Source organism: Monodon monoceros, unplaced genomic scaffold, assembly GCF_005190385.1.
Source record: "Monodon monoceros isolate NGI ecotype Baffin Bay Population unplaced genomic scaffold, NGI_Narwhal_1 Super_Scaffold_20, whole genome shotgun sequence".
NCBI classification, from domain to species: domain Eukaryota; kingdom Metazoa; phylum Chordata; class Mammalia; order Artiodactyla; family Monodontidae; genus Monodon; species Monodon monoceros.
In genome coordinates, this window is record NW_021703777.1 from 36,919,963 (window position 1) to 36,946,811 (window position 26,849).

The 26,849-nt window shown below is 37.0% G+C and overlaps 1 protein-coding gene across 7 annotated transcripts in view; it reads right to left on the reverse strand.

The window, feature by feature from the left end:
- The window catches only part of ARHGAP24 (Rho GTPase activating protein 24), a 518,868-nt gene that overhangs the window by 185,051 nt on the left and 306,968 nt on the right, over positions 1-26,849 (reverse strand). The window contains exon 1 of one of the 7 annotated variants that reach the window (XM_029234804.1): positions 25,902-26,099. The exons of the other annotated variants lie outside the window; for them this stretch is intronic. The gene's annotated coding sequence lies outside the window, so the exon portion shown is untranslated. Of the gene's footprint in view, positions 1-25,901; positions 26,100-26,849 lie in introns of those variants that run through there. 7 annotated transcript variants of the gene reach the window in all.

A 26,849-nucleotide genomic window follows, 5' to 3' on the forward strand; every position in this document is an offset into this window, starting at 1 on the left:
TTTGAATATTGGCTGTGCTTTGGCAATTTCGGAGCATTGTATATAGTGAATGCCTTCAATAGGAAAACCCAAGAAAGGGTTAGAATAGAGAGCTTTCATTAGAATAAGATAAAAATATATATATATAAAGCCCTGTACAGATGTCACATATTTTTAAAAAATTAATTAATTTTGGTCTCTCAGAAATCCATCAATTTGTAATATAACATATAATGATGAAAAAAATCTTTATCTGGCCTAGTAATTTGATTTGTATTTCTGAGCTGCCTACCCCAAGTGCACTCTCATATGTGTGCATGTGTGTGTGTGTTTTAAATAAATCAAATTCACTTATGTACTGTTTGGTAGTATTACCTGGTTTTTTTTTAAAGAAAAGACAAATTATCTCCTTTTTGTTAAATTATGTGTTTTTGGTGATCCATAAAAATCTTGTTTTATACAGAATTTTATATCTAAATTTTGCATAGAATATTGTATTTCCGTATATATTTATTGCAGTTATTGATGGAAGTACAGGAAGGATGTAATAGGATAAGACCTATTGTAAAGATGAGGAAGAGCTGCTGTAAAGAAACACTAAATCACTTGTCAAAGTTATTGGGGCTGAGCAAAACCCAGGACTCGAGTGGCCTCCATATCAAGCTTTTTTTTTTTTTTTCCCGGTACGCGGGCCTCTCACTGTTGTGGCCTCTCCCGTTGCGGAGCACAGGCTCCGGACGCGCAGGCTCAGCGGCCATGGCTCACGGGCCCAGCCGCTCCGCGGCATGTGGGATCTTCCCGGACCGGGGCACGAACCCGTGTCCCCTGCATCGGCAAGTGGACTCTCAACCAGTGCGCCACCAGGGAAGCCCCATATCAAGCTTTATTAAATTATAAAGCTCATCATAATAAACTCTACAAAACTTTAAAGATTTTCCTAAATCTAATAGTATATGTAGTCCCATTCCATAAAATCCTATTTAAGGAATTTGTCTACTTATAAAATTAGTTTCTTCCTGGGATTGGAGGTAGAGCATTTACACTGATTATAAATGAAAATGTTTGGAACCAGTAGGAGCCTCTTACTCCAGTAAAAACATGCAAAGAGCCATGGCACACTGTTTTCAAAGTCACTTTATGGGACCCCCGCAGTAGGGGGCACAGTATATCACACAGAAAAGAGGTGTGAGCTGCCTTTTAAATCACCAGCCTGGGCAAATGGCAGAGAGATATTGTGGCTATAAATTTTAGAAACGAATCTCTTAACATTTAAAAAGGTTTGGGGACAAATTAAGCTTCAAGCCCATGAAACATAAGGAAATATATGCAAACACAAAGAGTAAAAGGGAAAAAGGCAAATTGAGCATCGTAAAAAAGATATACAAATTGTTCCAAGGCGTAGGTGTGAAAGTGGTAGCCTAGTTCCTTGGAGATCTAGTGAAAGTTTCCTGCCTTTCTTCCTCTTCATCCCAACAATGTGGAGGAGGACCTGGAAGGGATCCATCATAGACAGCAAACAAACTAAGTCTATCTGAGTTAGGAAAATGTTACTAGCAGTTAAGCACACTTTTCTATAGCTCTAGTATTTTCTAGTATTTAGAAAACTCTGCTCATGGAACGCTAAGTCAGTAGAGAAGTTGACCGTCGGTATCCATGGATATAAGCCTCAGTCAAGCACAGACACCAGACACAGACATTTCATCTTAGTATTCTGAAGTTTACATGAACATACCTACAAAGTGCACTGCTAAGGACTGCATGTTCCCACTGGACATCAGTTTGCTCACCTTAACATTTTTACCTTCACCAAGTAATTTTTATAATTATTATTGTTTTGCCAAAGTAGAAGTAGAGATTCATGAGTGTTAAGTAACTTTCAGGAGCTGTGCTAAAGAGTTGGGAATTCTAAAGCAAACCAGTCAAACTCAGACTCCCTGATCTTTTTCATTTCAATGTGCTGCCTATTGAAACTACCTTGATTTACGATAAAAATTATTTTTCAAATTGGACATTAGTTACTCTAAATCTGATTGTCTTGGTTTTTTTCCATTTAAAACTAACATATTGTTATTGTTTATGCACCATTTATAAGTCAAGAATCATAAAGTTTGACTGTTTCTCTGGATATCTGCATGTTCAACTCTTAAACTGGACTCTTAAGTTTTCTGTTGCTTGGAGATAAGTGACTGAAAAGTCATTCCTTAGCTCAAAACTCTTTCTAGCTTTAAAACTGATATAGGCAGTGGACTAGGAGGAAACTATCTTCTTTGAGAAGCTTTTATATAGGTGGTATGTATTAATATTACTTAATTGCTCTTTACAACAACCTTTAAGAAAAAGTATTAGGAGGTTCTGTGAAGTTAAGTAATTTGTTTAGGTACATGTAGCTACTGGTGAAAACCCTTGGAAGCCATGAAGCCAATGCTATCAGTTCTCATCTAAAGACTGTCCATAGGGCTTCTCTGGTGGCGCACTGGTTGGGAGTCCGCCTGCCAATGCAGGCGAAGCAGGTTCGAACCCTGGTCTGGGAGGATTTCACATGCCCGTGGAGCAACTAAGCCCGTGCGCCACGGCTGCTGAGCTTGCGCTCTACAGCCCGCAAACCACGGCTACTGAAGCCCGCGCGCCTGGAGCCGGTACTGTGCTCCGCGGCGAGGGAGGCCACCACAATGAGAATCCTGTGCACCGCAGGGAGGAGTGGCCCCCGCTCGCCGCAGCTAAAGAGAGCCTCGCGCAGCGGCGGCAAGGGCCCAAAGCAGACAAAAATTAATTATTTAATTAATTAAAAACCAAAACAAAACATGTCCATGAAAAGGTCCTAGTTAATGGATTTAATTTATTTCAATCTACCACCAAGTTCATCCCTATTGTGAATGGCTTAGTTTAATTATTAGACTTGTTACACAAAATGCCTATTCTTCAGATTTCAGACCCATCTAGTCACCTTCCAAAAGTCACCTAGCTTTCTCATATATCTTAATTGCATGGAACAAAGACAATGATTTTACTGATGAGAGGAATCCAGCTCAAGTAAAAGTGGGGTTGGAGTTCTGGTCTTCTCTATCATTCTCTTGAGCTTGGCTAATGTGAATAATCTATGATACATGAATACACTAATAACGAACTCCCAGAATCTGTCTAATGTATTGCTAAGGTAAGCAATGCCTTCTTGAGAGAGGTGGCTCATTTCTAGCTGTTGCCTATGCAAGCGCATGGTTTATTCCACAGGGAAAAATTATATAATTTTCAAAGGATTTCTAAAAGGTTACTCCTATTTTATTTAGAAGATTTCACAAGATACCATCTTTTCATATGCTTGAAAGAAGACACTGTAAATATATTTCAATTTTTACCTGGAAACAAAATCCTTACAGCAGAACAATTCATTTTCCACATGGAAGAGAAGCCTTACATCATATTTTAACTATATGGAAAATCTTATATAATGTTTAATTAATTACAGCTAGACTTGATAACTTTTCCCAGGCTTTTACTTAGTGTATAATTAGACCAAACTCAAAATATAGTGACCAAAATAAAAGAATATTTCTGGGGCACAGACTCTCTTACTAATCAGGAGGGAATATAATAGGAATATATGAGTAGAGAGTAGAATACAGGTTTAGAAATTTATCACTCAATTAGATTGTTATTTTTATGCATTTTAAATTTGCTGTCCTTGAAGAACAAACAAAAGAAAGAAAATAAGTGGAAGCCTATAAAACTGTGGATAGTTGAAAATGACTGACCATCAATGACTGAGACATAACCATCCTTACTTCATCAGTCCTTAACTATGTTCATCTTAAAGCTGTATGTCCTTTAGAAAGTTATGTGTTATTTATGAATTTAACAAAGAAAAAAGGATAATTTATTTGAATAATTTCTTAATGTGAATTGCTTTATTTTCTTACTAAAAAATTTCAGTTGGAAATATTAAGCAAACTGGATATATTCACCTTGTGAATGTCTACGGAATAATCTACCTGTGCTATAGTTTCCTTGAATAATATAAGGCAAACATTAAAATTCTTTTTGATTCCTAACATTGAAAGAAATTAAGAGGACCACATGGTTATAAGCATTGTTCCCATATAGCCTGGTTCAGTTGCTATGCACCGATAATTGTTCCAGCCTTTTGATGTTGCTTCATAAAATAAATAAAATTTATATTCTAACAGCTAAGCTTCATCATTCAAAAACAGTTTCTGTTTGAGCATTTTTTTTTCTTCTTTTTCTCCTCTTCCTCCTTCACCTTCTTCTGATTCCAACCTTTGTCCTACAGTGGTTTGGGATGTTATTATTTTACCATTTGGAGCCTACTTCAGCCTGGGATCCATCTTCTGCTTGCCTCTACCTGAGCAAATCTACTCTCCTACAAGAGCAAAGCGCTAGTAGGAACTCAGTCATCAGTCACTAGCATAGTACTAATCCAGTACCTTAGAGTTCATTCTAACTTTCCTTTTTCCTCATTTGTATGTTTTGAAATTGTTTTTCCTGCTTTTCCCCCTCCTATTATTAAAATATCTGTGATTTTTGGAATAAATAATATAAGCACCCATTTGTTTTTTTTCTTATGTATCCAAATGAATTATTAATAATTAATTTTGTTCACTGTGAAGATATAAAAAATTGAAAGAGAACTGACTTTCAATTTCCTGATTCACTATCAGAAATCCAGCCTCAATTTACTATTACTTTTAACCATTATTTTGAAATAATTTTACCCTTGCATTGGAAGTTGCAAAAAATCATGGAGATTTCCCATGTACTCTCTACCTAGCTTCCCCTAAAGATAAGCATCTTTGAAAACCATAGTACAGTGATCAAAACCAGAAAATTAACACTTGTACAATACCATTAATAAAAATACAGACCTTATTCGTACTTTGCCAGTTTTTGCATGCATTCATTTGTGTGCATGTTGGGGGGTGTTGGTATAGTATAGTTAGTCCCATGAAATGAAATTTATCCCACGTATTGATTTGTTGAACCACCTTGGTAATCAGGATACAGAACTGTCCAATCACCCAAAAGAAACTCCTTCATGCTACCCCTTTATAGTCAACCCTCTCTCAAACTTCAAGTGCTGGCAATCACATCTCAGTTCTCTGTCAGTATAATTTTGTGACACATTTCAAGAATACTTTATAAAATTGAATCACACTATAGGCAGCCTTTTGAAATTGGCTTTTTTCAGCATAATGCCTTTAAAATCCACCCCAATTTTTGTGTATATCAGTAGTTCCTTCCTTTTTTTTGCTGAGATGTATTAGATGGCACATATTTACTGCTATTGCTATGAGAATGTTTAGTTAAATAAATACATCCTTTCATCTTTGAAAAAAAAGTTACATTTAAGTTTTTTATTCTGTTTTAACAAAAATCCTGGATTCAAGACTTAATTCAGACACTAGTATTTTGTCTTTGTAGTTTTTCTTCTTGGTGTAAACTCAAGGGACTTGATTAAGCTAGATGGTCTTAATTTTATTCAAGCTCTAGAATCTTATAAAATGATTTAAGAAAATGAAGAATCTCAAAAGGGCATAAGGTACATTTTTAAGGCATGCAAGAAATTGTGAAGTTTTACTCTTCAGCTAGTGCCCCTATTTATCCAAACTTGTTTTGGCCTATGCAGTACAACCTGCCTTAGTCTGGTAATATCAGTCTGATGAGGGTAAGGGAAGCAGAGACATAATGCCAGGTGAGGGAAAACCACACACACACACACAACCCAGCCACACTGATTTGGGGATGACATGTGGATAAAGTCAGACAAATCTGAATCAACAATAATAATAGGAGTTTTGTTACAACTGCTGAGAGGAAAAGCTCTTTGGCTGCTAAGTTCCTGAATTCATCGTACCACAATATGGAGGCAGCCAGCCTAGAATGAAGCCACCCAGAGGAAAGAAAGACTAAGAAACAGTATTTAGCAAATCCTGCTGACATCATTTGAATCTTGGGATCTCACCACGATTGCTCTAAATCCATCCTTTTTGAATGCTCTGTGAAAATAGATTGTCCCTCTGAAAATGTTTCCTTTGCCAGTTGGCACCATGTTAAAACTCTGTCAGTAGAGGGCGTGAGAGAGACAGTGCAGAAGAAAGCGGGTGTTGCTTCCTGGTTCCTAAGTGTTGGCTCTGCAGGTTCCTACAGCACTTGCCCCTCCTCCAGCTCCCAGCCCTTCCAGTGTACAAAGCCCTCAGTGCCCAGCAACTGCAGCTCTGGCAGCTTCTTCTGTATCAAGCATCTGCAGTACACACTGGCCCTAATATTCAGTGGCCAGCAGTTTTCCCCATACCTCCTCAGGCCCTTTTGTAGCAGAGTACCTCCAGAGAGACACCGCTCCATGGATTTTCTGGCACTCTGGAGGGCACATTTCAGGCAAGTTCCAAAGGGAGGATTTTCAGGAAGTTCTGCCAGTGCCACACCAGAGTGATGCTCAACCCTCTAGTGAGCCAAGGCCATGCCCTCTCCAAAGAGGTCTGGATTTTAACCGGGGATGGGGGTTTGGGAGGGGTGGGTGTTTGCTTGGGCAATCAATCACACCTCTCAGGGTCCTGGCTGCTCTTTATATCTGCTATACCTATATTCTTGAGAGTTCTTTTTACTTTTTACAAGCCAATCTCTTGATACACTAATCCTCTGTTACAGTTAATAATTCTTTACATTAAACCTTCCCTGTTCAAATTACTATGTGGTTTCTCTCTCCTAATTAGACCCAAATTGATATACCATGCCTGAAGCCTGAGCTATCCTTGGATTTCTCAATTTTGTGATCTAATAAATTCCTTTTTTTTTTTGCTGATGTTGGCTATAATTATAACTGAAACTGGAAAAGTTCTGATACAAGTAAGAACCATAAAATTAATAAAAAGGTTGCTACAGAGAAAAGAATCTTAGAAAGTCCCATACATATATTTTTTAAAAGTAGACTAGATATTCAAACTTAATTAACACAGATTACACTTCTAGAAAACTTCTCAGCTACACAGGAATGATATTATAGTGATACTTTGGAATATGCTCTAAATTATTTTTTTAAAAACCCCAGGAGTAAACTTCACATCTTTGATTCAGGATGTTAGTATAAGGGACCAGTTTCGTGCTACATGCCTCGCCACATGCAGTAGGGAACCCTTTTCTCAGGGAATTGATACTAATCACTCTCTGGCGGTGAATCAGTGTAACCAAGTAAACATTAAGTAGTTAATGCATTAAGTAGTTAATGTGGGAATGGATGAAAGCAGATTTAATGTTAGATGTAGATACAGTAAGCTGAGTGTCCTTAAGCAAAGAAATACTATAAGTTATTTTTAGTTTTGATTTTGGGCTTTTATTTTATGTGTGTACAGAAGTTGCTTCTTCACTAATTTTTTCCACCATGCCTTATTAATTGGAAACATCTCTCCTATTTTTGGAATAGATATAAATTGTATAGTCAAATTACAGTAAATGCAAAATTAACAAAGTCCGGACAGTTCCTAAAAGATACCTTCTGAGCTGAGAAAATAGCATACAAATAAATAGCCTTGTTTCAGATTCTGACTGCCAAAAACCAGGAAAGACGGCAATGATTTGGATATGAATATTTAATGATTGTTGCCTAACTACAAATTTCCCGTTAACTAAGATACAACAAGTAGAAATGTTCTAGATGGAGTCTGCCACAATAAACATTTCAAAGCTTAAAGCAAAATTGACTAAAACCCAAACAAGCAAAATATCAAACTTTGGTTCACAAGCTTTCACTGTCTGATGTCAACAACGCATGGGTAGGAGGAGTTGCCAGATTTTAAGATTCTCACCCCAAATTGTTCCTATGATTGCTATAAAAGGGATAAAGACCCTTATACAGCCAAGAGTTAATAATCCTTCACTTCCTTTTCTCAGCCTGTCATCTCCTTCAAAACTGGATAAGGGAACAAGAGATTCTAAATTATTTGGACTAGAGGGCTTGTTATTGAAGTTTGAGGTAGGGTAGGGGTTGGAATATTACAGAGATCTGATGTTTTCCTGACTAATGTGGTATTTTTAAGAAGTGACTTGATTGGATTCTGCCATTAATATGTCTGTATTTTATAGATATTGAGAAAGAATTCCTGCATTTTTATCTTACAAATTGTTTTTGATGTTTTTCAAGGAAAGGTTAAATTGATATTTAAACTGAAATTTTGGATACTTAAAACCCAGCTTTTATTACTTAGAAACAAATGAACTGGAAATAGTTTTCTTTTTCATTGAGTTGGGAATGTATTAACTTGGTCTTATATCACTACATGTGGAAGAATAATCTTTCTGTTTCTGCCTCTGTTACTGTATTGTTTGTTTTTCCATTGAAGTCTACTTTAACAATAACAAAATGAGGGTTATATGAGGGAAGGTGGGAAAATAAAACAAGGAGTTCCAGCGAATTGGAGCCTGGTAGACACCCCAAGCACTGGAAAAGGGACCCAATTATTATTTACTACATTTGTTTTCTACTACAAACTTTGTGCTATTTCATTAGACTTCACAACAGTTTGTGATAATGGCCTTATTACTCTCCCATGGAGAAAAAAAAATGAAGATCAAAATAGTCCACAATTAGGACTCTCGTTCAAGCCCTAATTTGTTGGAATCCACAGCCGATGGTCTCTCTAATAAACCACGTTGCCTTTCAATGGGAGAAAGACGAAGAGAAAAGAAAATAGAGCCGAGACAGAGAATGAGGAAGAAAAAGGTCATTTGTTTATTGTCATATATTTTTTAACATCGGGTAACATTGACTCCTTTGTGTGAACTTTGCGTGAATTTCTATATCAATGTACACATCAATTCTGAGACAAATGCCAATTTCAAAATGTTAAAGTGTGAAAAACTGTAATGTGGAATGAAGGAGATATGATAGCGAGAGGTGATATTTTTCTGTTTATTTGGTGACGCTTCCTTGCCCCTGGATGTTGACAACTACCCATGAAAATGCCCAAGGGGTAATTAAGTAATATTTCTTCCTAACAGTCCTTATACCTCTCAGGCTGCTCTTTGAGGAGAGTAACCCAGTAGGTGCATGAGGGCAGATTTTTATTTTATCAGTTGCAGAACAACATTAGACTAAGCCACTGATGAGATGAAACAGACGGACAAACATTGTTATGGGCTCAGTGTTACTCATTTGAAAGGTCACGTAATCGAAATTTTCTAAGATGCTCAAGATAATGTTTAAGTAAAGAAAAATCTGCAAAGACACTTTGAAGATAGCGTATTTTAAAAGCATCATAGGGCTTCCCTGGTGGCGCAGTGGTTGACAGTCCGCCTGCCAATGCAGAGAACAGGGGTTCGTGACCTGGTTGGGGAGGATCCCACGTGCCGCGGAGCGGCTGGGCCCATGAGCCATGGCCGCTGAGCATGCGCGTCCGGAGCCTGTGCTCCGCAACAAGAGAGGCCACAACCAGTGAGAGGCCCGCGTACCTCAAAAAAAAAAAAAAAAAAGCATCATATACTATGATTATATTTGGGTATTATTTTTTCTCCTTTATTAGTTATGCTACTGGCTTCATAACTAATGTTACAAAAAGGATACTGAAAACATCAGCAGAATAATCTTCAGTGACATATGGCATCTCTTTGTCATTCCACCACTTTATTATTTCAATGGAATTCAGATATCCTCTTGACAGATGTAAATTGCGTTATGAAAGTCTCACACAGCCACCTTCAATAGACCCAGATAACTCTAGAAACAATAGAAATGACCATAGAAAATAGATACTTCCATTGAAAATAAAGGTAAAAATGTTTTTTCCTCAAAGTTCCAGAATGTATGATTTTATCCCCTCTCTATGATATCCATTTAGGTTATCTCATTAAGTTATTAAACTTGCCTTTCCCCTCAGCATAAGGAATACTATTCCCTAAAGAAAATGGCAAGAGCTATACGGTAACTCTTAATCATTACTTCATACTGTTAAATAAATCACATTTTCTTCTCAGGTGAAACCTCAATAAATTTCCTTTGAAATCTTCTTATTTATACCCCTATCATTGCGCTATTCCTTTTCTTGTATGATACATGCTGACAAAGAATCATAAATTTGCAAAAAGAAGGTACTGCTTCGTGTGTGTTTGTGTGCGTATGTGTGTGTGCGTGTGTGTTTTGGGCAACACCTAGTGTGCTGTAGATAGTGGATTAATATTAAAGAAAACTTTCTTAGGGACTATTAATTTCTTCTTTTCAAAGAATACACAAGAGCGTTCTATTTTTTTGTGACAGGGAATAGCCTAATCTCATTCTGTCACATATTTTATCTAAGGTTAAAAAAGAGTATATACAAACTGAGGGTCATAATTTTAAAGCTTTGAAGACTTGTTTAAAAATAGAATGTGATGGAAAAGAGTTTGCCATGTACCATAAACAGAATTAAAAGAGGAAGGACTATCCTATCTTTTGATTATTCTGTGGGAAATATCGTTTAAAATTTCTACTAACCTTATCTTCATTTATCTGGGCTATGTTTTGTAAGCTTCGTATCCATCCAGACCCTGTATTTTAAAACCATGTCCCCAAATCAAAGCAGATATCTTGAAGAAGCCATCCTCTTAAGGTTTAGAGACATAACACATGCTTAACTTTGTTTCCGTAAGGACTCCTCTTCACAGAAACTTACTGTAAATGAACAATTAGAATTGTTGCCAGCAGCTTTTTTTTCCTATAATGGCAGTTTCTTGAAGTATACATTTTTGAGATAGTTCATACTCAACCAAGTGCACCAAACTTATTATCTAGACAAAGTTAAAGCTCATATATTCTGTACTACTTCTTGTTCATAGATGTAGAGGGTAGTGAATAGTGTAGGCTGAAACATTTATGACCTCCAGCTAAGACAAAATTTCATTCTTTAATAATTTATTGGTGTTATATAACTGGGAGCTAACTTTGCTTCTTGTATATCTGTCAACTCTCTATTTATCTTACTGTCTCTAATTTATGGGGCCAGGAAAAAATATTCCTCCATTTCAACAAGAATTTCTTAAGTACAGAAAAACAGTGAGTTCTTTGCCTACAGTGACATTTTTGAGCCTAATTAAATAATGACAGGGAGTTAAACAAGTCCAAATATTAGTTGATGGGTGCAATTTGTTGATGTACTTCAGTGGTGCATGACAATGAGGTCTGACAGAGCTTCAAACTGTACTATCATAAATCAGCTTGATGATTTGGATTTCTGAAATAGGAAATATAGTAGCTCTTCGAGATCAGATATTTCCTATGAAAATAAAGCCAAACAGGAATGATGCTGGGAGGAAAGACATACCGGAAATGTTTTCTGAGTGATTAGCATTTTGGAACATTATCCATAAATTGTCATAATACCTTTCAAAATACCATTAAGGTGTGTACTCCATAGCGGGCTGGGCTGGAGCATATAGTTCATCCTTTTATTAGTTCCAGCTCATTTTAGGGGAAAACCACAATATCTGCATTTAAAAGAGGCTTGTCTCTATAGAAATAACCAGTGGGCTGCTCCCAGGATAAGCAAAGGCTAGTTCCTTGAAGGTTTAACTCTCATAACTACATCAAGCATAGGGACAAAAACAAAAGGAAAATGTATATTATAATTTTTTCATATATTATTTCTTTTTGATTGCTACAGAGCATTTCTGTCTTTGACTCTTGGCCTTTTTCCCTCCAAAGAATATTCAGTCTCTCTGCTTCATTCTTGGCTTCAGTTTTATAGAATTTGGGTAATGGGTAGAGAAAGCTGAGAAGATCAAGGAAAGAAACTGCTTGAAGCAGGAAGAGAGGATTTTAAAAGGATAAAAGAAAAAGGAGGGGACATGGGCTGGATTTCAGGAAAAAAATTCTGAGGGTTCAGATAGACTTTGGGGAAAACTGCAAGAAATGAGAGAATTTTAAAAGATAATGCAATGAATCAAGAATTGGAACATACTCTAACATACTTAGACTTTACTGAAATTAAAAATTATATTTACAGTTAATGAGCAAGTTTCTTCAAAGCAATCTATGCTATGAGTAGATCATATGTGCCTTGGCTTTTATACAGGTAAATTATGATACTACATTTCCTTCTAAATCCTTGATTTTGGTTGCTTTTTCAGGACAAGCATATTCTGAATTTTCTTAATCCTGATCACCATGTTTTATCTAAAACACAGTTTTAAAAATTATTAAAAACTGATTCACTTTGTTATAAAGCAGAAACTAACACACCATTGTAAAGCAATTATACCCCAATAAAGATGTTAAAAAAAAAAAAGAAAATGAACTATAAAAAAAATTATTAAAGCTTTAGATTTTTATTGGGGAATGGCAGTAAATTTTCCCATATTTGTACTTTTAAATATAAAATTGTTTCAAGCTCTTTCAAAGAAAAGTTTGAATTCTTGAAAGAAAAAGTAGAATCTCTACCCCATTCACTTCAATTCTTAATTTTCGAATATCATCATTGTTGACAGTTTTATTGTATGTTACTTCTCATTAATACATATATCAATGAACACGAATCTTTTTTAATATAATTTTTAGTTCCTTAAAATTCAGACCTGACTCCAAAATTGAACAAGCACAATTCTTTCCATCAGGCTGGCTCTAGAGCTCTCTTAAGTGACCTACAATGCACAATTGTACATTATTGACAACCTGTTTCTTTACTTGGGAAATCCCATTTTCTATACAAACACTTGAAGAGGGATTTTTGTTTGTTTGGTTTTGGTTTTGGGGTTTTATGTTTCGTTTTGTTTTGTTTTTGTTTTTTTTGCCTCCATGTCTATATCTTTACTAGTCAGGATAGGCTAAGTGATGCTGCACAAACAACCAGTTCCATAACAAAAATTATTTCTGACTTACACTATTGTCCATTGTGGGTCAGCAGGAGCCTCAGCTCATCACACTCATTCAAGGACCCTAATATGTGCTCCCACAATCCCAGAGCAGTAGGAAGGGCACACGGTGACCTGGACAGTGGCACCTAAAACTTCTACCTGGAAGTGAGACACATCACTTCTGCTCATTTTTCATTGGCCAAACAGAGTTACACATCACTTCTGCTCAGAGAACAGAGAGCTGAAAATATTTGGCAAACACAATTTGTGACAGTATTTTAACACCTATAATTTCTTTTCTGGGGTTACCTCTCAAATCCTAACCATTTTTGGAAGAAAGCAATATATTACATTATTTGTTCCTATCTTTACCCCCAAATATGCCTTTATGATTTACCTGAATATGCTACAGCAGCAGCATTTAAAACACTGAAAATTCTGATAAGGCCATTATCAAAACATTTTTAAGAAGATTGCATAAATTCCCAAAATATGAACATTTAGTTCCAATTCTATCTACTTTCTTTTTTTTTGACAATTTGCTTTATACATTACTTTATGCAATTCCTTCCTTTCTGTGATTCCTTACCTCCTTGTTGGGTTAAAAATGGTAAACACAGAACAGAATTTTGACCAGCACTGGACTCTTAGTGCTGCCTGCTATTTGGATCTTACAGACCCTAGTTATAACAAATGTTTACTGATTAGTGGTTAAGTGCCTGGTATATTTATTTTTAAACCAGGTTTTCATTTTTTCCAATCCAGCTCATGAAGAACAAAATTATATGTGAAACAGTCACACTAAACGTGGCCAAAAACAAAGGGCTATGAGTACAGTGCCTGGAAGAATGCTTATTCATTACTCCCTAGACTAGCATATTTCTCAGTAGAGACAAGACATATACTGCAGCCATGGAAAATCTGGGGAACTGGAGCTCTTGAAAATACCATTTATGCTACATCAAACTTGAGCCCACTCAGGCAATGTAAATATTTCCCATATGTGTTGACTGCTTGTTGCCCAGCTTCCAATTCTGAAAGAGACACTGAAAATATCCCAAATACTCCTTTTTAATTTATACCAAGAGTCTGCAGCTGTCTTTATGCCTGCAGTTGAAAGAACAGTTCTCTAATAAACTAGAAAGAGAGATATCTCACTCTGGGAAGAGTAAAAGATATAATCTTATATTTCAGGTATAAATTGAAACCATTTTCATATCCCAGAATAGATCTAAATTTCAATAAAAATAAATTGCCCTTTAAATTATAGATAACAATAAAATTAAAGACAGCCAAAATGCAATCTATCTTGAATTTTGAATTATATCCTAAAACTCTCAATGTTTTGGCCCAGGATACTGTTATGGGGACCATCTTCATCACCCAAAATCAAAATATATGGTGTGATAAGGAATGATTTGTGCTGCTACATGGGGAGCAACAAGCAGTCTGAGGTCTGTACTATAGCTAATGATGTGTCAAAATTCCCAAGATATTTTGGTAACTTAAAGCAGTGCTTTTCAAAGTGTGGTCCATGGACCACCCGCATCATTATCACCCGGGCTTTTTGTTAAAATACATATTTCAAGACCCTATACCAGAGTAACTGAAGCAGACAATGTGGGCAGAGGACCAGAAATCTGCTTTCTAAGTTCTTCAGGTAACTTTTGCACCTGCTACAAAAATCTAACACTCAGGGAGTAACTGAAAGAAGACAAGAGAAAGGAATATTTAAAATCAGGGCATTGGAAGACAGGCCAGAAACTCAGACAAGGAAACATCCTTACTTAGATCTTAAAGCAAGGGGATATAAGAATCTAGTAGCCTTGGAAGAGAAAGCATCATATGGATGGCACTTTAATAGGACTTCTCAAGGGGATTTTGAAGACTCCTTAACATTGCATTTCAGGAAGGGGGCTATCATAATCTCCAGCAACAGTTGAAATGGCTGGCACTAATGTGTGTGCCATCCCCTAAATCTTTCTGGTAGTTTACCCTGAATATCAGAAGTCCGGAATAGGCATAGCCCTGCAGAATATCCGGTTTTCTGGGATTACCAATACCTGTAATTTACTTCTCTTTACTACCATTTGACTCACTGATAGCTCAGCCCTGCCCCACAGATTTGGGATCTCCTATTGTAACCTGAGTTCTTGCTTTTTTTAGTGTGTTAATTCCTATCTAGTGTCTAGTACTCAGGTGCTCAATGAGCCTGCATCTTGTTTCCATTTCACTCTTAAGAAGAGTCCTATCCATGAAGTCCAGCCAATCTGCTGACTGATTTCCCTGAAAACAAAAGCCTGCTTGACCTGTTTAGTATACCTGTTCTTTGACTGCCTGCTATCTTGCTCTCTCTGATGGACTGGACCTCATTTGCCACATCTTTGTATCCGTGATGCTGAGTGCTTCCCCAAATTATACCCCAGTGTTGTTAAACCTGGCAGATGCCATGTCTGGCCTTACAGAAAAGATTTTTGTTCAGAGCCTGCATCTGCACTTACATGGAGTGACAAGCTCTGGTCCCACCCATGCACACAAGTCTACTTCTGCATATTCCCCCCCCTCTGTCTAAGGTAACACACTAAGCAGTAGGAAACTGGGCCATACATAGGAGGTTACCAAGTTTTGGCCAAGAAATTCCGTAGATGTCCCAGAGGACCAGTGAAAACCTAAATTTTCACTGGTCACGGGAGTTGGAAAATTCTCCCGTCATTAAATTAAGAACTCCTCAGGACTTAGATCTTCACAGGAGAAGTTCTTGCAAGTGAAAATTCAGTATTTATTCTTTGAGTAAACTGTAAACTCCTCAGAAAGTCAGTAAGTGATTTTTTTTTCCTTTCTGTATGGAGCCCTTAGACTTGGAGCAGATATTACTTTTTGGGCAGCTTAGCTGTGCTTTAAGAACTTGGGTAAGGATCACTCATTTACCAGTATGGGCTCAGTTTATAAGGCACTTTTAGACAGGCAACAATCCTGAGCAAATCACCAAAATTTCAGCATTTGCTCCGTATCACTTAAGAGAACATCAGTGAGGAACAGAAAGATAACAGATGTTTCTGGTCCTTAGAGATCAGAATTTGGATGAAATGGAAACTAAAATATGAAGCTCTATTAAGCTGTCTCATGCAGAGATTCTCCTATAAGATTATTCTTTTCATTCCCTAGTCCTCTCACTTCTATGCTCAAGCTCAACACAGGTCAAAGCCTACACTTTGCCTTTCTGGCCTTGATATGTCTCCCACTTCAAAGAAAAACAAGAATAGCTTAATAAGATTACAAACCATTACTTCCACACTAGCATTTTCTATAGCAACACAGACAAAAAAGTAATTGGTTTAAGTTTAAAAAAAAATGATCTCTGTAGAAGGAAGTAATGGATGTTGGTTTACAAAGTCAGGTGTATAAAGTGTAACTTCTTATTCTTTTATACTATCAAGTGACTGAAGCTTAATCTTGGTTAATCCAGGGCCCTCACTTTCTCGGGAGCAAACATCTAGGGTTCCATGTCTGGGATGGGGGAGAGTGGCAAAGTGGTCTGTGGTCATCATCCTCTGCACACACGGACATCTCTGAGATGCTGATTTCCACCTTCCTGGTCTGTTCCTGGACTTCAGTCCACAGGCCCAGGGACTAAGTCCTCTTTGTCCTGGCTCCTGGTTTCTGCAGGTTTGACTCTCATGTTGCCCATTCTCTTCTCCTCCTGGCTGCATTGAGGGCGTGGGGATAAGCTGGGAGGCTGTTTTGGATATGTCTGCCTAGATACTCATGTTTAATGACCTGGCACCACACAGAGCAGCACTAAAAAATGATTCATTTTATAACCTTCACGTACTTCATATAGGAAGTGATTCACAGATTCCTCTACGTTCCCCCAGTCATATCCAGGTTTTCAGGTCTGTCTCCCATGTATCCGGCTCAGGGAGTGGAAGAGAGGGTGGCAGAACATGGAGCCCTTACTTGGAACCCACCATCGTCCAAGCATCTAATGTCCCTTTGCTTCCCTCTGATGTTTCCCTTTGGTCCCACTACCATGAGAATCGTTATCTGATCTTGGGGATGGAATAAAGGATCTGTTTTATTTTGTTGTTGTTGTTGTTGTTATAATTTAAACTGGATCCTGAAGATTTACGGAGTTAGCTTTTTGAAACTCAAAAACTGTTACAAACAAAAATATCCAAAACATTTCTTTCTGAATTATCCCTTTCCTGAGGCAATATTTGTAATAAAAACAAATGGAATTTGAGCGAATATAAGGGGATAGACCATGAATGAATATCTCAAACTACTTCTTGAAGGTCAGCACTGAGTCTAAGCCTCCATCATATAAAGGGATTGCCGAAACTCTCACAAATGGTGAAGACGCTAAAATAAACAAATTTTAATAAAACTAACCCTAACCCTAACCTGAATGGCAAAATGAGTGAAGGTGGCAAAAAAAAAAAAAGCTCATCTGCTTTATCATGAAATCTGAGTAAATATGAAATAAAATATATAGAGAGCAAAAACCTGGAATATTCTACCCAGAGGGAAAAAGAAGCAAGCTCATATTCTCTTGCCTGTGTCTTTTTACTTTCCAGTTGACTAACCAGATGTCTAGTGAGACAGGTTGGCCCATCCTTTAACATATCATTATATGGGAAAACCTTGCACATGATTTATGTACTTTTGTAACAACAAGACTAGAGTAATATCGGGCTCCTAAATTTGGCATCTGCCTGTCAGGCACTGTGCTGTACACTGGTCAAAAAACCTGTAAGACAAAGCCCCTGGCCTCCAGGAGCTCGGAGTATAGCAGAGCTAGGGAAGTAGACCAGTAAGTAAGAAGTTAAAGTGCAAAGCGATGGAAGCCATAGCAGAGTGCTGTGGGATTAAAGGGTACGGATGGAATCAGGGAGACCATCTAAGAAGAGGTAGTGATTTCTAGAAAGACAAGACTGAGGAACTATGGTCTAGGCTGAAAGACCACCTATGTGTGGCAAATAACACAAAGGGGAGGCTGCAGAGATGCTGACTCCAGGTGTTCATATGAGAAGATGGCAGAGATGGGGACAAACCTGACAGGAGCGAGGGAAACATTCACTCTTATCAAGTTAGTTATCCCGAGCCATTTCCTCCAATCTCTGTGTGTGTTCATAAGCAATACGGGTTTTCATATCATAAAACTGCCATAACATAATGTTCATACTATTTTGAAATGTACAAGTATATCTCTGACACACAGAGCTTTACTGCAGAGAGCACTGTGGAGCATTGGAAGTTGCACTTTGGGGATAATTCATAAATATTTCATTGTTCTAGTTGGTATGTATGTCCCTAATTCCCATTTCAGGAGTTAAAGAAGTTTAAAGTCAAGTGCTTGGAAGGCTTTCTCTACCAAAAAGCAGTTCCTGTGAATGGATCTCTAATATACATACTAGAGTGAACGATTCCTGCTGACACAGAAAGATAGAGGGAGGAGAGAAGACTCAGGCTTATTCTATGTAATGTTGAGACTGTTCAATGAATTAATATTCCAAGAAGTTGCCAGCATAACTGTAAGGTAGATGTTCTTATAGAGGAAACATGTTCTAGATTTGCTTTATGATCATGGATAAGTCACATAGCCTACTTTGGACTGTTTTGGTCATTTGACATATGGGGGGGCTCAATTACAAGATCTTTAAGATCCCATCCAACTTCCCTATTATATGATTTAGGCAACTTCCATTTATAAGTAATTAATGAGCTGATTAAGGACATGAAATAAGCCACAGAACCCTTTGATGCTAAGAAAGAATCTAAGTCCTCTGACAGAAATAACTTAGCAGTCTCTGGGGGAAAGCACTAAAGGAGACACTAGCATAGCTTTTAAAAAACCCATATTGGATACAAGGGCAAATGGTCAGTTTATCTATCCAAAGTGACAGACATGTATCAATTTGGAAAAACTAAATTAACCCATTGCTTGAGGTTAAAACTATAGTGAAATAATATTCACGGCATACATCTGAAAACCCTTAATCATTACTTTGGAGTATTTCTGATCAAATTTGACCATGTCACTGCATGGAATCTTAACTTCAAAGAAAGAGAAGCAGTATGCAAATGAGGCAGGGAGCCTATTATCAAAAAACCTAGTATAGACTTCTGGCTACTCCACTTGTTTGCTTTGTGACTATAAGGTTGAGTCGTAAAGAATAAAAAAACCACATATAAATATAAAAGAAAAGTGTTTATTTGCATCATGTAGTTCGTAGTTATTAAAAAAGAAAAAAAACCACTTCGTTTAACTTTTCTTGCTCTCCTTTCTTAAAAGAAAATAATGGGACAGGAGATGCCTTTGTCTCAAAATGAAATGCAACACCCACTTACCTTTGTTTTACCATCACTTGCAATTGGGCTAAGATCATTGGTACTATCTGGGTTTAACTTTAGTGTGGGTTTCTTCAAAAAACCAAACTGAACTCATGAAGAATAAACCAGTTTCTTTAAGATTAATTGAAAAAAAATAATGGAAAAAAAAGATTAATTGGATTTCACTTTTTAAGAATGTTTAGTGTAAATATAATAAAATTTGCTCTTTTGAGTATTGAAGGAAGGAAGGAATGCGCGGGAAGTGTACAGAGCACTAGCTAGAACATATGCACGCTAGCCATTTTTGGAACCCTTATTTTATGTGAGAAAACGAAAGCTTAGAAATATTAAGTAACTTGCATAGGATGATACCTGTAAATTGTGCCAGGGCTGGGCCTCAAGTCCTGAAATTCAACTCCATAGCCCTTGCTCTTAACCCTCTACTAAGAACTCACTGAAAAATTGAGGGAGAATATACATATATATCTCTTTTAAATTGCCAGCAGTGTGGAAGATGGACTGGAGTGGTAAAGTATTAGGGAGATAATTAAATTCTGAGCAAGATGGTGGCCATGAGAATGAAGATAAAAAAATGCTGGGAATACACATTTTTTAATTCTATAATCACCATCACCTGACTGTATAGGAAGTGAGGAAGGAGATAAAGATGAAGGGCTGGTTTGAGCTGGGGTAAGATAAGGAGTTTGAAGCACTGGAATACCTCCATTGCTGGAGACAGCATTGTATAGGAGGCTCTGACTAGCAGGGCAACTACGTAAGGTTGTACAGACAAGTTGGGGCTGAGATACAGCCCACTTCCCTGCCAAGTCAAAGCATTGTGCATCCAGAGGAAGGGGACCCTTTATTATAACTTGTATAAAGTATGGATTAGAAGAGGTCTTGCTGACCAGATCTCTAGATTGGCCTTTAAGTTGAAGCCGTGAGACTGGATGCAATCTTCTGAGGAAGAAAGTATAATGGGGGGAAATAAAACAAACACACAAGGAGGTGGAAAGAAGACAGGAGCCCTCTGAAGAGAGTGAAGAAAAAAGAAATGGAAGTACAGGCCAGTACAAGATCCCTAACATCTCATGACAGAAATATTTCAAGAAGAAGAAATAGTATAAATGGTAGAAAAAGCAGAGGTGGGCACAAGGATAAGAAGCTGTTGGATTTAACCATTAATTAACCATCATTAGCAACCTCTGAGAGAAATTTTCAGTATTGTGATAGAAATAAATGCCAAACTGCAATGAGTTATAGAGTCAGAGGGAGGCGTGGAAGCAGAGGCAGAAAATGCAAATTCTTCTTGGCACCAAGAAGAGAAAGCTTGGTTGAGAAAGTTGAGTGTGTATTTGTTTAGTGTAGCAGAGGTTTGAACATTGGTTGTACCCTGAGGAAAAGCAAAGGTGCAGGTAAAAAGATATAACTTATGAAGCAAGGCCTGGTTTCATCTTCATAAATATTTTGTTTAAAAGTTCCATAAACACCAGTGGCCCAGGAAATTCTTTAGCAAATACTCATTAATGAAATGACAGCTATTTAAAAATGTTCCCATAGCTATTATATGTTTATCACCCCTTGTGTAATAAAGACTTCTGGCATGGAATTTTGAGTTCTTTCTTTAGTATGAGAACTCTTCCGTTCCCTGAGGATTTTCAGAGAATAGGGTACATGGTTGACCTCTTACTCAGACAGAAGGAAATTATGCTTTCACCTCTTGCCCCTGAATAAATTTATCGCCCAGTCATTACTTCTTCTGGATGAATATAGAAATTAGACTGAAAGCTGGAAGCCTGGATTCTAGATGAGTAATATTTCCGGACTTAGTTCTCCTACTCTGTAAAAAGAGAGATTTGGACGTGCTAATTTCTAAGTCATTACAGCTCTAAAATAATCAAATGAACAAAAAATCATATGTAAAATGAATGCTTATCCTTATTTTGTTTATCAAAGAACACATTGAAACAACATGGGTGTCCAAAGATGGGGGCACATATTCTATTATGTACGGTATAGTTATAGAATGGAATATTATACACTTGTCAATTATCTATTTTCCAAAGTGTTCTGAATGATATAGAAAAAGCTGCCAATAAAATGTTACATGAAATAGGTGGAAATCAAATGTGCAGTGTTAAGCCAATTTTGTAAAAATAAGATGAAACAAAATGTTGGTACCGTATTATGTACATAGATACAGAAAGAAGTCTCACAATAGGAATTAATCTTCTAGAGAGTGGAATTGGTGACAATAATTTATTTTGTCACTCTCTTTATAACCATTATAATTGTTAACTCCCTTGTGAGTTGGGAAAGGCATTTTACATTTGAGGTTTACAGGAAGGTTGTTTTCATTTCCTTTGTATTCAACTCTACTTATAATGTTTTCATGTGTGGAGAAGGAGGACCTATAAGTGCCGTCTTCCCTGCTGGACTAGCACCATGTTGCAGAGAAGGACCACAGAAGACACGCCTGATATTAAACATATTCAAAAGCAAACAGGTTGGAGATAGAAGCTACAGAAACATGAAAATTGCTCCTTAGAATTACTATTATTTTTTGTTAGTTTGGAAAGATGTCAGTGTTTGCCTAGATCTTTCTAACTTATATAATCTTTAAAGTTTTTTTAAATTTTAAGATCACTAAAATAATATTTGGCTTGTAAAATTGTCTTAGACTCAGACACATTTATTTATTCTTCTAATTTCCTGCTGTCTCCCTACAAAAAAAAAAATATATATATATATAATATTAATACAATCAAATGCTAGCAACATCTGCTGTAGCAAATGTATTATAAATCCCACAGTACCTTCAGCAAAATAAACCAAACAAACAAGGGGTAGGGCTTCCCTGGTGGCGCAGTGGTTGAGAGTCCGCCTGCCGATGTAGGGGACACGGGTTCGTGCCCCGGTCTGGGAAGATCCTACGTGTCACGGAGCAGCTGGGCCCGTGAGCCATGGCCGCTGAGCCTGAGCGTCCGGAGCCTGTGCTCCGCGACGGGAAAGGGGTAAAGGAAAATGGCTGACACCTCCGTGTCCTCCAACTTTGCTTTTAAAATTATTTTTGACAATAGGCACCTGATGTTTTTTCTTCATAGAAATGTACAGTTCCAAATTACTGTGTGCTAACAGCCATTTCATAATTTGTTAAATGGCATTGTCTAATGAAGTTTTCATGTTTTAGCATGACCCAGCAGTAAACTAAATAACAAATACTCCAATAATAAAATATGAAGTAAAACATATGGTTTTAGTATCATCTTATTTGTTAATACCATTTTAAGTTATATTCATTCAACGAACACTTATTGCATGACTAAGACATACCAAAAGAACCTTAGTCTTTGACCACATCACCTTTTAAATTGCCTAGAAGTACCAATTTAGTACATTAAACAAAGGCCAATATATAAGGATGTAGTTCAGTCAGTTTGAGCAACTCTTCTTTCCTGAGAGGTTGTAATTGAAAATAAACTAAATGCAGATTTTTATGGGAACAAATCAATTATCTCTCTGTTCAGCAATTTAGGAACTATCAACAGCTTCTCTCCCCAGCTCACAACCTACAGCATTAAGCTTGACAGCCCCCTTGGAACACATACATCTTGCTCACTGAATTCTAGTTCATGAGGGGCTAGTTTCTGAGACTTCTGGAGAATCCTCACGAGGTTATGTTAAAAAGGATCCTTACAAGGCGTTATCAGTGAACACTGTCATGTGTTAATTTATTTTAGCTTTTTCTTCCTTTACTAGTTTGAAAAAGCATTTTCTAAATAGAAGTCTTCCCAAGTGTGTATTCCTAATGGCATTAAGTTTTCAGGGATTTTTTTTTTTTTTTGCGGTACGAGGGCCTCTCACTGTTGTGGCCTCTCCCGTTGCAGAGCACAGGCTCCGGATGCGCAGGCTCAGCGGCCATGGCTCACGGGCCCAGCCGCTCCACGGCATGTGGGATACCCCTGGACCGGGGCACGAACCCGCGTCCCCTGCATCAGCAGGCGGACTCTCAACCACTGCGCCACCAGGGAAGCCCTCAGGGATTTTACTTTTAGATGTTGTGGTAATATAGTTCTCATGTAAAATATGCATCATATATAAAATTTCCTAATTAGGTATGAATGTGAAAATTAAATTCTGATTAACCTGAAATAGTCAAGTAAGGGAAACCTTCATCATATTGACTTAAAATAACAATAGTATACTTTCAAATTTAAAGAGTTATGTTTCAATTAGAATACCATTTTATTTTAAAATAACTCATGCCATTTAACTGAAAGAAGGAGGGAGGGAAAAATCTCTATCTTTTAGACAATGTTTCTAAATTTATGTAGACCCTAAATTCACTGTTGCAGACAAAAGGCAGTCCTTAATTCATTGTTTCAAACAGAAAGACTTTGTCATATACACCACAAGATGCTTTAACACCTAGAACAATTTCTACGGTGACTAGGAGAAATCTGTATTTAAAAAAACAGCTTAAGTTTAAAAAGGGCCTCCAATACAAAAGGCCTCACAATGTAATTCTATACAAAGCTCTATGATCAAGTAATTAGCAGTGGATTCTAATTAAAGTTGGAATGTAGAATTGCCCTGGACTCAGCTTATAGCTTCACGTATCTGTCTAATATACCCAGTTTTAATATTTTTCTTGTATAGAATAGGATTAATTATCAAGATCATTGAGAAACCAGTGATTCATTTTGCTCTGAAATGCACAACATAAAAAATATTGGAAGATAAGAAAACATATATTCAGCTACTAAATTCAATGCTTTACAGTATTTTCAGCTTAAAAAAAAGCTGCAAGAGAAGACACAGTTAAAGGAACCAAGATATCATTGAGACAATTAGCCTTGCATTCCTCTTTTTTCCCTAAAGTATCATCACCACACAGAAGAATTGCATAGACTAGATGATGATGATTTTTTTTCCTTTTCTCTCTTTCCTACAAAGCAGTATTATGCTATTTCCCAGTCATACATGCATGTGAATAGCATATGTGTGAATGGGACTAAAATAGAATACATAGTAATTGATTAATATTAATTAATATTATAGGCCCCTTGGGATTTGGCTAGTCACTGATTCCTTGACACATGTCTCCAATAACTGTATAAAAAGCAGAACGAACAGCACTTTCTGTATTTGATGCAGGAATGAGGTAGTTATCCCAGAGCCACTTCCATGACAACACAACTAAGAACTTGGACATAAACCAAGTCTCCTAAGCACCTAAAATAGATGTCACTGTGTCTATGTACTTTGGTTCTACACTTTCCTCATAAAAGATTCTCTTGGGGTCTTCAGATAAAGTTATTGTCTCTCATTCCTTCCATAATTTTTTATAAACTTGTTTGTTTTCTGGTTTCCTTGTGCACAGCACAAATGAAATAATAATTACAAAGGGATGGTTGAGGTTGAAGACAGTTGTTAGAGAATGCAAACTGTCCACATCAGTAGGTAATGAAATCCCATTTCCATATGGATGGTGGACACACACACAAAAAATGTCCTATAAGAATAATACAACAAGTTTTAAAAGCATAGTAATTATGTGAACTTTTGACATAAGAATAGGCTTACACACCACAGAATAGAGCCCCCAAGTATTATTATATTATAGAATAATTCTATTATGTGTATTCATGACGAGAATACCAAGCAATTCAGAAAACATTAAATTGAATTTAGTCCCCTCCAGAGAGATAGCAAAATATATAGTGGATTTCAGAAAGATGACTCTCCAAAAATGGCTAAATTCTTTCTAAAACTTTTGGAGTTTTCAGTGGTAGACTTGTAAGATTTCTTTCTGGAAAGTCCACAGATAGAGAACTCCTTAGTTGCCTTTATTACCTGTTTATTGACCAGCAGCAAATACTATATATTAGTTAACCAGGCCTCTGGGGAAAGAGTGACATCTCAGATGACAGTGGTACAAGGGGTCTTTTCTGTCCACTCCACTGCCACGTGGGCTATTCCTCTTCTTCTGCTCCGAAAGCCCCTCCATAACTCAGTGATTTAAAATCTTATGGCAAACCTCACTCTTAGAAATGTTGTCCCTTTAAGGTGGATGAGCTTAACAAGATAAACTTCATTTTAAAAAAAGCAGGCTTACCAGAATTTTTAAAGATAAATGGGGGTAAAGGGAAGGAAGGGTTAAAATTAACAAGTATAGAAACAAACTAAAGATAAAACCCCAATTCAAAAGCTTGTGTTTTCCAGGTCAGACCCACCAAGTTGTAATGAGGTCAGGGAGCCTCGACTGAGCCAAAGTGCCTGGAGCTGCCCTGTGCTGGTCCTCTTATCTGATTGGCTATATAGGTTTTATACTTGAAGCTGATGATGCATTAACCAATCTCTGCTCCCCCTCCCCCCAGGTCAAGAGCATTCTGTACATTCTGTAATATTAAAGCATATCCCTCTTTATTTGATATGAACAATAAAACATAAAAACCACCCATGACAAGAAGAAAGAAAGGACAAAGTTAAACTAAGCTTCAAAATAAAATAACAATTATTAGGTTCCTGAAAACAAAACAAAACAAAATCTTAGCAGCTTCAACCACCAACAGCTACAAAACAATACTAAAGAGCTAAAGAGCTAAGATATTTTAGAGTGTGTTTTCTCTCAGAATAGAGGCAAAGTGGGAGAAAAAGGTCAAATGACCACAGAATACTTGTGCCCGAAACAAATGAACCCTGAAGGAGATTTCAGTGAGTAAAAAACAGTACCTTATAAGTAACTGGTCTTGTCTACTCACAGCTGTTTCCAGTGCCGACTCTTGTTTAACTGTCTACTGACTTCAGTTTAAAGTTAATTCTGTTGGCAAAAAAGTACAGAGCTTGTCTGGAAAATGCTGTTTGGACATAAACCATTCCTTTCAAAGCGGTGGTAGCTGTAGTTAAGTTTTCTTGTAGAGGGGGATATAAACCCTTCCTGTAGCTAATTTTATTCCTCCTCCTTCCCCTCAGACTTAGTCAGTATCCTCCTATCCCATATATTGAAGAAAGAGACTAGGAGGGAAGGAAAAAAAAAAAAAAACTGCCAGGAAATATACCTTAAATAATGTAGTATTTGAGCATTTAGAAAAAAGACAAAAATTTTTTTTAAAAAGAGAAGGAGAATTAAAAATGAGAAGCGTAGAAAGCACAACAGGATCTTAAATATAATTTAACTCAATGCCCTCATTTTATAAATAATGAAACTGATGCCCAGAGAAAACATGATTTGTGCAAGGTCACTCACATAGCTCATTCGTGCCAGCTAAGAATAGTTACCAGGTTTCACAATTCCCAATTCAATGCTTTTTCACGCTAGTGTATCTGAGGGGAAATGTTTTAGCTTTTTCCTCTGTATCCTTGTATAATACCCAAATGAGCTGGCAGGAGGAGTAACACAATTACAATGTGAGAACAATCTGTTCTCAGAAAAAAGAATTTCCCTCTACTTTAAAATCCTTAAGAGTGAAAGTCTCTCTATAATGCCTAATTTCTTTTATACTTAGGAAATAATCTTTCCACTGATGATTTTCCAGAATATTTTTATGACTCGGGAGTTGCCATTTTTCAGAGGATGTGAACATCCCTTAGTGCTTACAGAGAACTACTTCTGAAAGGGATGGACCTGTGACAGGTGTTCAGTATTTCTACCCAGTATCAGTGGTATCGTTACATGGCTCTCGAATGGGAAACACATTACTATTACCAAA